Below are 15,297 nucleotides of genomic sequence, written 5' to 3' on the forward strand. Positions count from 1 at the left end.
TCGTGCCTCCCCTGTCCCTCTAAAAACTACCCCTGTTGGTGTCGATGCATGGGTCACACTTCCGCAACCCGCTACCCATTCCATACCACCACAACCTTGCTCACCCACACCTCGCACCTCTCCCATCACCGGACCCTCTCGCTCGCACCCTCGTTCCATACCCTCCGGACCAGCCATACACCTCACTCTTGGCCTCTCACGAACATCCGGGTCTATCTCGACCCCCAAGCTTATTAAATCACCTGGCGCATCATACGCACGACCATATTGGTCACCACTTACACCGGGTCCTCTTTCTCTTCGCTTCTCCTCCATCACCTGCGAATCCCTCATCCGGTTAATGAGCACATCATCACGATCCGAACACAGACTTTGGACCAATTCTTTTACTTCCGCCTTTATCTCTTTCTTATCCTCTCTCCGTCGCTTCTTAATTTCGCTCACCCCTTCTTCCACTTCTTCTAATTTCTGCTTCACCTCCTTCATCTCCTCGTGCGCCCCCTTAAGTTCTTCCTCTAACTCCACCTTATTTTTTTCTATGTGCTCCCGCACCTCCCGCTCTTTAACCTCCATCACCTCTACCACCTTGTTCATTTTCCTTGTCAGGTCCTCATGTACCGTCTGACACTCTTTTTTAATTACCCCTACATCCTTTTTCATCTCCTTCTGTGTCGATTTTAAACCCTCTATTACCGCTGTGTTCTTCTTTACCTGGTCCCCCAACTCCTTTTGTCCCACTGTCAGTTGTTCTACTCCCAGCGTCAACTCCTCTATACCACCTTGCAATTTTACAGTCCCCTTTCTCACCTCCTTCTCCATGCGCTCCTTACAGTGCCTCACCTCCTCGCGCACTCCTCCGACCTCCTCACTCACCCCTCTTCTGATCTCCTCTCCCATCACTTGCATCTCCTGCCCAGATGCCACCCTCATCTGCTCCATTTCCTCCCTGTGAGCATCCAATTTAGTTTCTACCCCCATTCTGACCCCCTCTATCTGCTGCCCCATTTTTTAAACTTCCCTTTCCGCTTGGTCCCTCATGTCCCTCAATTTGCCTTCCATACTGTTTTCTAACCCCTCTAACCCCTTTTGCATCCCTTCCATTTGATTCTCTTGAGCGGCCATTCTGTTTTCTACCCCCGTTAACCCATGTTTCACCCCTTCTATTTGATTCTCTTGAGCGGCCATTCTGTTTTCTACCTCCGTTAACCCATTCTTTACCTCTTTTATCCCATTGTCTAACCCCTCACCGGTACCCCTCGCTTCGTCCCTCATTACCCCCATTTGGCCCTCCAATCGCTCACCCTGAGCATCCATCCGGTTCCCCATTACCCCCATTTGGCCCTCCAATCGCTCACCCTGAGCATCCATCCGGTTCCCCATTACCCCCATTTGCTCACTCTGAGCCCTCATTTGCTCACTCTGCAGGTTGAGGGACGCCTGCATTTGTACCATAAATTGCTCCATGAGGGCCTGCATTTGGGCCATCCCTCCCACTTGTGCGGCGGGTGCGGCCGCCGTAGCCATGTGCGAGGCGCCATTTTGCGCGCCCGCAACCTCGTGCGCGAGGACGCCATTTTGGGAACCTGCCGCCCTCACTGCTTCGCTCTCCTCTTGTCCCTCAATTTGGTCCTGGATCGACCCTGCCTCACTCTCCTCTACCGGAACCCAGCCGTCTTGATCCGCCATAGCGCGACTTTCAAAATTCGGGTTTTTATTTTAAAACAAACAAATTTCGGTTGCTTGTAATTTTGAGCGCGTTAAGCGCGCTTCGGGTCCGATCTCACTCCTCGACACCAGTTGTTACGGTAATAACACAATTGGTGTCCAAAATTTGGGCTAAATAAATTTAGTCCCAGGTTCGAATCCCAACTCCTGACAACAGTTGTTACGGATCGCGGATTAGATGTTATGATGGGCCGAGCGGATGGTCCACCGCGATCTAACAGTTATTCCCCGACTAGACCCCGATTCCACCCGACGTTGACCAAGTCGCGCTATGCTAAATCAATGATTTGGAAAGGACACAACGACTGGGATAAATGAAACGACACAATGGGTACAGTTCTCAAGACCTCCGGAGGAGGATATAATTAGTGGTGGAAAAGAAGGGTAGATTACAAGGTAATGAGGGAAAGACACAGAAGAGATAGGCACTTAGTTACAGTCTTATCTTATCCCCGACAGACCACAGACAAATGGGACAAGACTGACTTGCACAGGGATTGATGGCAGGGAAGGACAGGCAGTCGATAGCACAAGGTGCACCTTGGCTCAGGGACAGGATACAGCTCGGTCCAAAAGATGCAGGGAGGTGTCACAGCGCTCGGAGGTGGCGTCCTTCTCTCCTCAAGCTCAGGGCGCATCTGACGTCACCTCCCTCTTCCTGCGCATGCTCAGCGGGGAGTGACACGCCCTCGGCTCGTTGGCTCCGCCCCAGACGGAATCGGTCCGCCGCTTCTATTGGGTGCGGGGGGTTACCGGGCTCCGCCCCTTGACGAGGAGCTGACAGCGAGCCCCTACGTGGTAACCCCGTCGAGCACATGTTCAATGGCGGCTCGTTGGAAAGGCTTGGTGCCCTTTCAACACCCCATACCAACCAAGCCGGAGTGAGCGGCACACTCCCCGCGCCGCCGCCGCTGTTGTTGTTGTTGTTGTTGTACCATGAGGAAGAGCTGCGGGGAGGTATTGGGAGGTCCTCAACTTCCTAACGGTGCCATACAATCACATTCTGCTGCAACGAAGAGTCAGAATTAATGGAAACGAGTCCTTAACTGACATAGACTAAGAATAACTAGCAAGATGTCCTATAGTTGTCTACGTGAGATGCGGTGGACCTGGATGCGACATTTAATGGGGGAAATAGGGGGAGGTCGGGTCTACAGAGTGTTGTTTACAGAAAATGGGACTAGGGAATGGGGGATTGGGGATAGTTGGGAAGGATGAGGAAATAGGGGAATATTTACAAGCGGATATGGATGGATGCCAATTTCATATCCGCAACAATATGTTTACATATAATGGTTACTGTTTACAACATTTGTTTTTATAAATCACACTTGAAAACATATTTTTCTCCAAAAGAGTTAAAATGGGAGTTTTAAAAGCGATGAAGGTTGGTCCAGAATTTTTAAAACCCTCAGTTTTTTCAAGGATTAATCGGTTTGTACAACCTGTTTTTAAATGTCCAAAGAACGTGAAAAACAAGAGGAAATTGGAAATTCAAACATTTTTTGATTGCTGACGAGGAGGCAAGCATTTTTTTAAATTAAAAGCAAAATGTCTCTGCTCCGAATTGAAATGAGGCCCTTTTGCGTGTAAAACAAACATGATCAACACAACATGACAGAAAATGATTTGTATATGCAATGTCACTGTTCACAACATTAACAAAATTAGCATTGTTTCTGCATTCTTTGGGTGAAAACATATTTTTCTCTGAAAGAGGAAAAGTGGGAGTTTTAAATGTGAAGGAGGTTTGGACCAAAATTTTAAAAACACTCAATTTCTTCAAAGATTAATCGGTTTGCACAGCCTGTTGTTAAATCGCCAAAGATCGTTAAAACCAACAGGAAATTGGAAATTCAAACATTTTGGAATTGCTGATAAAGAGGCAAGCATTTTTCAAAATTAAAAGCAAAATGTTTCTGCTCAGAATTTAACTGAAGACCTTTCACGTGTTAAGTGAATGTGATTTCCACGACACTACAAAAACAGATGAAATAAATCGGAAGTTTTCCAACATAAAAAAATCATCTTTAGTTCTTGCAAAATGAAAACTTCCAAGGGAATCACTTCCGCAGAAGCTTTTTTTTTTTAGACTTTTCAATGATTTTAACATTTTATAAAACATTACCTTTTTCTCCAATGGAGGAATTAACTCACCTTTCTCTTTCAATTCAATGCACTTCCCAAAATGTGTGAAGAGGATGAGGGGAGGCCAAATGCTGAACCTCTCGAAGAAATTTTCAAAGACACGTGGAAAGGGGAAAAATGCTTGTGATAAAACGCACCATATTTTTTGAGGATTTCAACTGAATATGAAAGAGATTTCAACTGAAAACACAGAACGAGATTTGCTTTAGTTTCTCACAGCAAAAGGTTTTCATTTGTTTTGGACTTTCAGCTAAGTTATGACAGAACGAAGTTTGGAAACAAAAACTTTTTTTCTTTACCTGAACTGCATCCTTCAAAACAATCATTGAACAAATGGGGAAAAGTGTAAATAACATGATAACCAAAATTCCATGTTTCTGCTTGGTATCAAACCAAGGACATTGAAGGGTGAAGCAAACATGACAACCACTGCACCACAGAAACATGTCTTTACATGTAATGGTTACTGTTGACAACATTTGTTTTTTTAAATCACACTTGAAAACATATTTTTCTCTCAAAGAGTTAAAATGGGAGTTTCAAATGTGATGAAGGTTGGTCCAGAATTTTTAAAACCCTCAATTTTTTCGAGGATTAATCGGTTTGCACAACCTGTTTTTAAATGGCCAAAGAACGTGAAAAACAAGACGAAATTGGAAATTCAAACATTATTTGATTGTGAATGAGGAGGCAAGCATTTTTTAAAATTAAAAGCAGAATGTCTCTGCTCCGAATTGAAATGCTGACCTTTTGCGTGTAAAACAAACATGATCAACACTGCATGACAGAAAAGGATATGTATATGCAATGGTCACTGTTTATAACATTAAAAAACAAGAGCATTGTTTCTGCATTCTTTGGGTGAAAACATATTTTTCTCTGAAAGAGGCAAAGTCGGAGTTTTAAATGTGAAGGAAGTTTGGACCAAAATTTTTAACACACTCAATTTCTTCAAAGATTAATCGGTTTGCACAGCCTGTTGTTAAATCGCCAAAGAACGTTAAAAACAACAGGAAATTGGAAATTCAAACATTTTGGAATTGCTGATGAAGAGGAAACATTTTTCAAATTAAAAGCAAAATGTTTCTGTTCAGAATTGAACTGAGGACCTTTCACGTGTTAAGTGAATGTGATTTCAACTACACTACAAAAACAGATGAAATCAATGGGAAGATTTCCAATATAAAAAATCATCTTTAGCACTTGCAAAATGAAAACTTCCAAGGGAATCACTTCCACAAAAGCGTTTTTTTTAGACTTTTCAATGATTTTAACATTTTATAAAACATTACCTTTTTCACCAATGGAGGAATCAACTCACCTTTCTCTTTCAATTCAATGCACTTCCCAAAATGTGTGAATAGGGTGAGGGCAGGCCCAATGCTGAACCTCTCGAATAAATTTTCAGACACATGGAAAGGGGAAAAAAAGCTTGTGATTTGACGCACCATATTTTTTGAGGATTTGAACTGAATATGAAAGAGATTTCAACTGAAAACACAGAACGAGGTTTGCTTTAGTTTGTCACAGCAAAAGGTTTTCATTTGTTTTGGACTTTCAGCTAAGTTATGACAGAACGAAGTTTGGCAACAAAAACTTTCTTTTTTTCACCGAAAATGCATCCTTCAAAACTATCATTGAACAAATGCGGAAAAGTGCAAATATCATGAGAACCAAAAGTCTACGTTTCTGCTTGGTATCGAACCAAGGACCTTTTGTGTGTGAAGCAAACGTGATAACACTACACTACAGAAACATGTATGTACTGTACATGCCCTGGTTACTTTTTACAACATGTTTTTTCAAATGAATAGCAATGTTTCCGCATTCATTGGGTTAAAACATCTTTTTCTCTAAAAGAGGCAAAGTGGGAGTTTTAAATGTGAAGAAGGTTAGGACCAGAATTTTTAAAACACTCAATTTCTTCAAAGATTAATCGGTTTGCACAACCTGCATTTAAATCGCGGAAGAACGTTAAAAACAACAGGAAATTGGAAATTCAAACATTTTGCAATTGCTGATCAAGAGTCAAGCATTTTTCAAATTAAAAGCAAAATGTTTCTGCTCAGAATTGAACTGAAGACCTTTCGCGTGTTAAGTGAACGTGATTACCACTACACTACAGAAACAGCTGAAATAAGATGGTAGTTTTTCCAATATAAAAAATCATCTTTATTTCAGCAAAATGAAAATTTCCAAGGGAATCACTTCCGCATAAGCTTTTTTTTTTAGACTTTTCAATGATTTTAACATTTTATAAAACATTACCTTTTTCTCCAATGGAGGAATTAACTCACCTTTCTCTTTCAATTAAATGCACTTCCCAAAATGTGTGAATTGAATGAGGGGAGGCCAAATGCTGAACCTCTCGAATAAATTTTCAAAGACACGTGGGAAGTAAAAAAAAGCTTTTGATTTAACGCACCATATTTTTGGGGATTTCAACAGAATATGAAAGAGATTTCAACTGAAAACACAGAACGAGATATGCTTTAGATTCTCACAGCAAAAGATTTTCATTTGTTTTGGACTTTCAGCGAAGTTATGACAGAACGAAGTTTGGCAACAAAAACTTTCTTTTTTTTAACCTGAACTGCATCCTTCAAAACAATCATTGAACAAATGGGGAAAAGTGCAAATAACATGGCAACCAAAAGTCTATGCTTCTGCTTGGTATTGAACCAAGGTACCGCAAGTGTGCGAAGCAAAGTTGATAACCATTACACCACAGAAACATATGTTTCCATGTAATGGTTACTGTTTACAACATTTGTTTTTATAAATCACACTTGAAAACATATTTTTCTCCAAAAGAGTTAAAATGGGAGTTTTAAAAGCGATGAAGGTTGGTCCAGAATTTTTAAAACCCTCAGTTTTTTCAAGGATTAATCGGTTTGTACAACCTGTTTTTAAATGGCCAAAGAACGTGAAAAACAAGAGGAAATTGGAAATTCAAACATTTTTTGATTGCTGACGAGGAGGCAAGCATTTTTTCAAATTAAAAGCAAAATGTCTCTGCTCCGAATTGAAATGAGGACCTTTTGCGTGTAAAACAAACATGATCAACACAACATGACAGAAAATGATTTGTATATGCAATGTCACTGTTCACAACATTAACAAAAATAGCATTGTTTCTGCATTCTTTGGGTGAAAACATATTTTTCTCTGAAAGAGGCAAAGTAGGAGTTTTAAATGTGAAGGAGGTTTGGACCAAAATTTTAAAAACACTCAATTTCTTCAAAGATTAATCGGTTTGCACAGCCTGTTGTTAAATCGTCAAAGATCGTTAAAACCAACAAGAAATTGGAAATTCAAACATTTTGGAATTGCTGATAAAGAGGCAAGCATTTTTCAAAATTAAAAGCAAAATGTTTCTGCTCAGAATTTAACTGAAGACCTTTCACGTGTTAAGTGAATGTGCTTTCCACGACACTACAAAAACAGATGAAATAAATCGGAAGTTTTCCAACATAAAAAAATCATCTTTAGTTCTTGCAAAATGAAAACTTCCAAGGGAATCACTTCCATATAAGCTTTTTTTTTAGACTTTTCAATGATTTTAACATTTTATAAAACATTACCTTTTTCTCCAATGGAGGAATTAACTCACCTTTCTCTTTCAATTAAATGCACTTCCCAAAATGTGTGAATTGAATGAGGGCAGGCCCAATGCTGAACCTCTCGAATAAATTTTCAGACACATGGAAAGGGAAAAAAAAGCTTGTGATTTGACGCACCATATTTTTTGAGGATTTGAACTGAATATGAAAGAGATTTCAACTGAAAACACAGAACGAGGTTTGCTTTAGTTTCTCACAGCAAAAGGTTTTCATTTGTTTTGGACTTTCAGCTAAGTTATGACAGAACGAAGTTTGGCAACAAAAACTTTCTTTTTTTCACCGAAAATGCATCTTTCAAAACTATCATTGAACAAATGGGGAAAAGTGCAAATATCATGAGAACCAAAAGTCTATGTTTCTGCTTGGTATCGAACCAAGGACCTTTTGCGTATGAAGCAAATGTGATAACCAATACACTACAGAAACGTGTATGTACGTACCATGGTTACTTTTTACAACATGTTTTTTCAAATGAATAGCAGTGTTTCCGCATTCATTGGGTTAAAACATCTTTTTCTCTAAAAGAGGCAAAGTGGGAGTTTTAAATGTGAAGAAGGTTAGGACCAGAATTTTTAAAACACTCAATTTCTTCAAAGATTAATCGGTTTGCACAACCTGCATTTAAATCGCGGAAGAACGTTAAAAACAACAGGAAATTGGAAATTCAAACATTTTGCAATTGCTGATCAAGAGTCAAGCATTTTTCAAATTAAAAGCAAAATGTTTCTGCTCAGAATTGAACTGAAGACCTTTCGCGTATTAAGTGAACGTGATTACCACTACACTACAGAAACAGATGAAATAAGTTGGTAGTTTTTCCAATATAAAAAATCATCTTTAGTTCAGCAAAATGAAAACTTCCAAGGGAATCACTTCAGCATAAGCTTTTTTTTTAGACTTTTCAATGATTTTAACATTTTATAAAACATTACCTTTTTCTCCAATGGAGGAATTAACTCACCTTTCTCTTTCAATTAAATGCACTTCCCAAAATGTGTGAATTGAATGAGGGCACGCCCAATGCTGAACCTCTCGAATAAATTTTCAGACACATGGAAAGGGAAAAAAAAGCTTGTGATATGACGCACCATATTTTTTGAGGATTTGAACTGAATATGAAAGAGATTTCAACTGAAAACACAGAACGAGGTTTGCTTTAGTTTCTCACAGCAAAAGATTTTCATTTGTTTTGGACTTTCAGCTAAGTTATGACAGAACGAAGTTTGGCAACAAAAACTTTTTTTTTTTAACCTGAACTGCATCCTTCAAAACAATCATTGAACAAATGGGGAAAAGTGCAAATAACATGACAACCAAAAGTCTATGTTTCTGCTTGGTATCAAACCAAGGACCTTTTGTGTGTAAAGCAAACTTGATAACCATTACACCACAGAAACACATATTTACAAATCATGGTTACTGTTTACAACATTTGTTTTTATAAATCACACTTGAAAACATATTTTTCTCCAAAAGAGTTAAAATGGGAGTTTTAAACGTGATGAAGGTTGGTCCAGAATTTTTAAAACCCTCAGTTTTTTCGAGGATTAATCGGTTTACACAACCTGTTTTTAAATGGCCAAAAAACGTGAAAAACAAGAGGAAATTGGAAATTCAAACATTTTAAAATTGCTGACGAGGAGGCAAGCATTTTTTCAAATAAAAGCAAAATGTCTCTGCTCTGAATTGAAATGAGGACCTTTTGCGTGTAAAACAAACATGATCAACACTACATGACAGAAACATGTATGTACATATCATGGTTACTTTTTACGACTTTTTTTTTTCAAATAAATAGCAGTGCTTCCGCATTCATTGGGTTAAAACATCTTTTTCTCCAAAAGAGGCAAAGTGGGAGTTTTAAATGCAAAGGAAGTTTGGACCAAAATTTTTAAAACACACAATTCCTTCAAAGATTAATCCAGTTCGCACACCAGTTTTTAAATCACCAAAGAACGTTAAAAACAAGAGGAAATTGGAAATTCAAACATTTTGGAATTGCTGATGAAGAGGCAAGCATTTTTCAAATTAAAAGCAAAATGTTTCTGCTCAGAATCGAACTGAGGACCTTGCACGTGTAGAGCGAATGTGATTACCACTACACTACAGAAACAGATGAAATCAATGGGAAGATTTCCAATATAAAAAATCATCCTTAATCCTTGCAAAATGAAAAATTCCAAGGGAATCACTTCCACAAAAACGTTTTTTTTTGACTTTTCAATGATTTTAACATTTTATAAAACATTACCTTTTTCTCCAATGGAGGAATTACCTCACCTTTCTCTTTCAATTAAATGCACTTCCCAAAATGTGTGAATTGAATGAGGGGAGGCCAAATGCTGAACCTCTCGAATAAATTTTCAAAGACACGTGGGAAGTAAAAAAAAGCTTTTGATTTAACGCACCATATTTTTGGGGATTTCAACAGAATATGAAAGAGATTTCAACTGAAAACACAGAACGAGATTTGCTTTAGATTCTCACAGCAAAAGATTTTCATTTGTTTTGGACTTTCAGCTAAGTTATGACAGAACGAAGTTTGGCAACAAAAACTTTCTTTTTTTTAACCTGAACTGCATCCTTCAAAACAATCATTGAACAAATGGGGAAAAGTGCAAATAACATGGCAACCAAAAGTCTATGCTGCTGCTTGGTATTGAACCAAGGTACCGCTCGTGTGCGAAGCAAACTTGATAACCATTACACCACAGAAACATGTGTTTACCTATAATGGTTACTGTTTACAACATTTGTTTTTATAAATCACACTTGAAAACATATTTTTCTCCAAAAGAGTTAAAATGGGAGTTTTAAAAGCGATGAAGGTTGGTCCAGAATTTTTAAAACCCTCAGTTTTTTCAAGGATTAATCGGTTTGTACAACCTGTTTTTAAATGGCCAAAGAACGTGAAAAACAAGAGGAAATTGGAAATTCAAACATTTTTTGATTGCTGACGAGGAGGCAAGCATTTTTTCAAATTAAAAGCAAAATGTCTCTGCTCCGAATTGAAATGAGGACCTTTTGCGTGTAAAACAAACATGATCAACACAACATGACAGAAAATGATTTGTATATGCAATGTCACTGTTCACAACATTAACAAAAATTGTTTTGTTTTGTTTCTGCATTCTTTGGGTGAAAACATATTTTTCTCTGAAAGAGGCAAAGTGGGAGTTTTAAATGTGAAGGAGGTTTGGACCAAAATTTTAAAAACACTCAATTTCTTCAAAGATTAATCGGTTTGCACAGCCTGTTGTTAAATCGCCAAAGATCGTTAAAACCAACAGGAAATTGGAAATTCAAACATTTTGGAATTGCTGATAAAGAGGCAAGCATTTTTCAAAATTAAAAGCAAAATGTTTCTGCTCAGAATTTAACTGAAGACCCTTCACGTGTTAAGCGAACGTGATTACCACTACACTACAGAAACAGATGAAATAAGTTGGTAGTTTTCCAATATAAAAAATCATCTTTAGTTCTTGCAAAATGAAAACTTCCAAGGGAATCACTTCCGCATAAGTTTTTTTTTTTTTGGGGACTTTTCAATGATTTTAACATTTTATAAAACATTACCTTTTTCTCCAATGGAGGAATTAACTCACCTTTCTCTTTCAATTAAATGCACTTCCCAAAATGTGTGAATTGAATGAGGGGAGGCCAAATGCTGAACCTCTCGAATATATTTTCAAAGACACGTGGGAAGTAAAAAAAAAGCTTTTGATTTAACGCACCATATTTTTGGGGATTTCAACAGAATATGAAAGAGATTTCAACTGAAAACACAGAACGAGATATGCTTTAGATTCTCAGAGCAAAAGATTTTCATTTGTTTTGGACTTTCAGCTAAGTTATGACAGAACGAAGTTTGGCAACAAAAACTTTCTTTTTTTTAACCTGAACTGCATCCTTCAAAACAATCATTGAACAAATGGGGAAAAGTGCAAATAACATGACAACCAAAAGTCTATGCTTCTGCTTGGTATTGAACCAAGGTACCTCTAGTGTGCGAAGCAAACTTGATAACCATTACACCACAGAAACATATGTTTACATATAATGGTTACTGTTTACAACATTTGTTTTTATAAATCACACTTGAAAACATATTTTTCTCCAAAAGAGTTAAAATGGGAGTTTTAAAAGCGATGAAGGTTGGTCCAGAATTTTTAAAACCCTCAGTTTTTTCAAGGATTAATCGGTTTGTACAACCTGTTTTTAAATGGCCAAAGAACGTGAAAAACAAGAGGAAATTGGAAATTGAAACATTTTTTGATTGCTGACGAGGAGGCAAGCATTTTTTCAAATTAAAAGCAAAATGTCTCTGCTCCGAATAGAAATGAGGACCTTTTGCGTGTAAAACAAACATGATCAACACAACATGACAGAAAATGATTTGCATATGCAATGTCACTTTTCACAACATTAACAAAAATAGCATTGTTTCTGCATTCTTTGGGTGAAAACATATTTTTCTCTGAAAGAGGCAAAGTGGGAGTTTTAAATGTGAAGGAGGTTTGGACCAAAATTTTAAAAACACTCAATTTCTTCAAAGATTAATCGGTTTGCACAGCCTGTTGTTAAATCGCCAAAGATCGTTAAAACCAACAGGAAATTGGAAATTCAAACATTTTGGAATTGCTGATAAAGAGGCAAGCATTTTTCAAAATTAAAAGCAAAATGTTTCTGCTCAGAATTTAACTGAAGACCTTTCACGTGTTGAGTGAATGTGATTTCCACGACACTACAAAAACAGATGAAATAAATCGGAAGTTTTCCAACATAAAAAAATCATCTTTAGTTCTTGCAAAATGAAAACTTCCAAGGGAATCACTTCCGCAGAAGCTTTTTTTTTTTAGACTTTTCAATGATTTTAACATTTTATAAAACATTACCTTTTTCTCCAATGGAGGAATTAACTCACCTTTCTCTTTCAATTCAATGCACTTCCCAAAATGTGTGAAGAGGATGAGGGGAGGCCAAATGCTGAACCTCTCGAAGAAATTTTCAAAGACACGTGGAAAGGGAAAAAATGCTTGTGATTAAACGCACCATATTTTTTGAGGATTTCAACTGAATATGAAAGAGATTTCAACTGCAAACACAGAACGAGATTTGCTTTAGTTTCTCACAGCAAAAGGTTTTCATTTGTTTTGGACTTTCAGCTCAGTTATGACAGAACGAAGTTTGGAAACAAAAACTTTTTTTTCTTTACCTGAACTGCATCCTTCAAAACAATCATTGAACAAATGGGGAAAAGTGTAAATAACATGATAACCAAAATTCCATGTTTCTGCTTGGTATCAAACCAAGGACATTCAAGTGTGAACCAAACATGATAACCACTGCACCACAGAAACATGTGTTTTCATGTAATGGTTACTGTTGACAACATTTGTTTTTATAAATCACACTTGAAAACATCTTTTTCTCTCAAAGAGTTCAAATGGGAGTTTCAAATGTGATGAAGGTTGGTCCAGAATTTTTAAAACCCTCAATTTTTTCGAGGATTAATCGGTTTGCACAACCTGTTTTTAAATGGCCAAAGAACGTGAAAAACAAGACGAAATTGGAAATTCAAACATTATTTGATTGTGAATGAGGAGGCAAGCATTTTTTAAAATTAAAAGCAGAATGTCTCTGCTCCGAATTGAAATGCTGACCTTTTGCGTGTAAAACAAACATGATCAACACTGCATGACAAAAAAGGATATGTATATGCAATGGTCACTGTTTATAACATTAAAAAACAAGAGCATTGTTTCTGCATTCTTTGGGTGAAAACATATTTTTCTCTGAAAGAGGCAAAGTGGGAGTTTTAAATGTGAAGGAAGTTTGGACCAAAATTTTTAACACACTCAATTTCTTCAAAGATTAATCGGTTTGCACAGCCTGTTGTTAAATCGCCAAAGAACGTTAAAAACAACAGGAAATTGGAAATTCAAACATTTTGGAATTGCTGATGAAGAGGCAAGCATTTTTCAAATTAAAAGCAAAATATTTCTGCTCAGAATTGAACTGAGGACCTTTCACATGTTAAGTGAATGTGATTTCAACTACACTACAAAAACAGATGAAATCAATGGGAAGATTTCCAATATAAAAAAATCATCTTTAGTTCTTGCAAAATGAAAACTTCCAAGGGAATCACTTCCGCATAAGCTTTTTTTTTAGACTTTTCAATGATTTTAACATTTTATAAAACATTACCTTTTTCACCAATGGAGGGATCAACTCACCTTTCTCTTTCAATTCAATGCACTTCCCAAAATGTGTGAATAGGGTGAGGGCAGGCCCAATGCTGAACCTCTCGAATAAATTTTCAGACACATGGAAAGGGGGAAAAAAGCTTGTGATTTGACGCACCAAATTTTTTGAGGATTTGAACTGAATATGAAAGAGATTTCAACTGAAAACACAGAACGAGGTTTGCTTTAGTTTGTCACAGCAAAAGGTTTTCATTTGTTTTGGACTTTCAGCTAAGTTATGACAGAACGAAGTTTGGCAACAAAAACTTTCTTTTTTTGACCGAAAATGCATCCTTCAAAACTATCATTGAACAAATGGGGAAAAGTGCAAATATCATGAGAACCAAAAGTCTATATTTCTGCTTGGTATCGAACCAAGGACTTTTTGCATATGAAGCAAATGTGATAACCACTATACTACAGAAACATGTATGTACATGCCATGGTTACTTTTTACAACATGTTATTTCAAATGAATAGCAGTGTTTCCGCATTCATTGGGTTAAAACATCTTTTTCTCTAAAAGAGGCAAAGTGGGAGTTTTAAATGTGAAGAAAGTTAGGACCAGAATTTTTAAAACACTCAATTTCTTCAAAGATTAATCGGTTTGCACAACCTGCATTTAAATCTCGGAAGAACGTTAAAAACAACAGGAAATTGGAAATTCAAAAATTTTGCAATTGCTGATCAAGAGTCAAGCATTTTTCAAATTAAAAGCAAAATGTTTCTGCTCAGAATTGAACTGAAGACCTTTCGCGTGTTAAGCGAACGTGATTACCACTACACTACAGAAACAGATGAAATAAGTTGGTAGTTTTTACAATATAAAAAAATCATCTTTACTTCTTGCAAAATGAAAACTTCCAAGGGAATCACTTCCGCATAAGCTTTTTTTTTAGACTTTTCAATGATTTTAACATTTTATAAAACATTACCTTTTTCTCCAATGGAGGAATTAACTCACCTTTCTCTTTCAATGAAATGCACTTCCCAAAATGTGTGAATTTAATGAGGGCAGGCCCAATGCTGAACCTCTCGAATAAATTTTCAGACACATGGAAAGGGAAAAAAAAGCTTGTGATTTGACGCACCATATTTTTTGAGGATTTGAACTGAATATGAAAGAGATTTCAACTGAAAACACAGAACGAGGTTTGCTTTAGTTTCTCACAGCAAAAGGTTTTCATTTGTTTTGGACTTTCAGCTAAGTTATGACAGAACGAAGTTTGGCAACAAAAACTTTCTTTTTTTCACCGAAAATGCATCTTTCAAAACTATCATTGAACAAATGGGGAAAAGTGCAAATATCATGAGAACCAAAAGTCTATGTTTCTGCTTGGTATCGAACCAAGGACCTTTTGCGTGTGAAGCAAATGTGATAACCAATACACTACAGAAACGTGTATGTGCATACCATGGTTACCTTTTACAACATGTTTTTTCAAATGAATAGCAGTGTTTCCGCATTCATTGGGTTAAAACATCTTTTTCTCTAAAAGAGGCAAAGTGGGAGTTTTAAATGTAGAGAAGGTTAGGACCAGAATTTTTAAAAC

The 15,297-nt window shown here is 37.1% G+C and overlaps 9 non-coding genes across 9 annotated transcripts; all 9 read right to left on the reverse strand.

Annotated features, from left to right (window-relative positions):
* Window positions 1-5,557: 5,557 nt before the first annotated feature.
* TRNAV-CAC (transfer RNA valine (anticodon CAC)) lies at window positions 5,558-5,629 on the reverse strand. Its single transcript has one exon. It is a non-coding gene; the product is annotated as a tRNA-Val (tRNA).
* A 300-nt stretch (window positions 5,630-5,929) lies between these two features.
* On the reverse strand, window positions 5,930-6,002 carry TRNAV-GAC (transfer RNA valine (anticodon GAC)). The gene has a single exon. It is a non-coding gene; the product is annotated as a tRNA-Val (tRNA).
* Window positions 6,003-7,849: 1,847 nt separating this feature from the next.
* TRNAV-CAC (transfer RNA valine (anticodon CAC)) lies at window positions 7,850-7,922 on the reverse strand. The gene has a single exon. It is a non-coding gene; the product is annotated as a tRNA-Met (tRNA).
* Window positions 7,923-8,217: 295 nt separating this feature from the next.
* TRNAI-AAU (transfer RNA isoleucine (anticodon AAU)) lies at window positions 8,218-8,290 on the reverse strand. Its single transcript has one exon. It is a non-coding gene; the product is annotated as a tRNA-Ile (tRNA).
* Window positions 8,291-9,536: 1,246 nt separating this feature from the next.
* On the reverse strand, window positions 9,537-9,609 carry TRNAV-UAC (transfer RNA valine (anticodon UAC)). Its single transcript has one exon. It is a non-coding gene; the product is annotated as a tRNA-Val (tRNA).
* Window positions 9,610-10,856: 1,247 nt separating this feature from the next.
* Window positions 10,857-10,929, reverse strand: TRNAV-AAC (transfer RNA valine (anticodon AAC)). The gene has a single exon. It is a non-coding gene; the product is annotated as a tRNA-Val (tRNA).
* A 3,169-nt stretch (window positions 10,930-14,098) lies between these two features.
* TRNAM-CAU (transfer RNA methionine (anticodon CAU)) lies at window positions 14,099-14,171 on the reverse strand. The gene has a single exon. It is a non-coding gene; the product is annotated as a tRNA-Met (tRNA).
* Window positions 14,172-14,466: 295 nt separating this feature from the next.
* Window positions 14,467-14,539, reverse strand: TRNAV-AAC (transfer RNA valine (anticodon AAC)). Its single transcript has one exon. It is a non-coding gene; the product is annotated as a tRNA-Val (tRNA).
* A 532-nt stretch (window positions 14,540-15,071) lies between these two features.
* TRNAV-CAC (transfer RNA valine (anticodon CAC)) lies at window positions 15,072-15,144 on the reverse strand. Its single transcript has one exon. It is a non-coding gene; the product is annotated as a tRNA-Val (tRNA).
* Between the last annotated feature and the right edge of the window lie 153 nt (window positions 15,145-15,297).

This window comes from Myxine glutinosa, chromosome 3 (assembly GCF_964187855.1).
Source record: "Myxine glutinosa chromosome 3, kmMyxGlut1.1, whole genome shotgun sequence".
NCBI lineage: Eukaryota > Metazoa > Chordata > Myxini > Myxiniformes > Myxinidae > Myxine > Myxine glutinosa.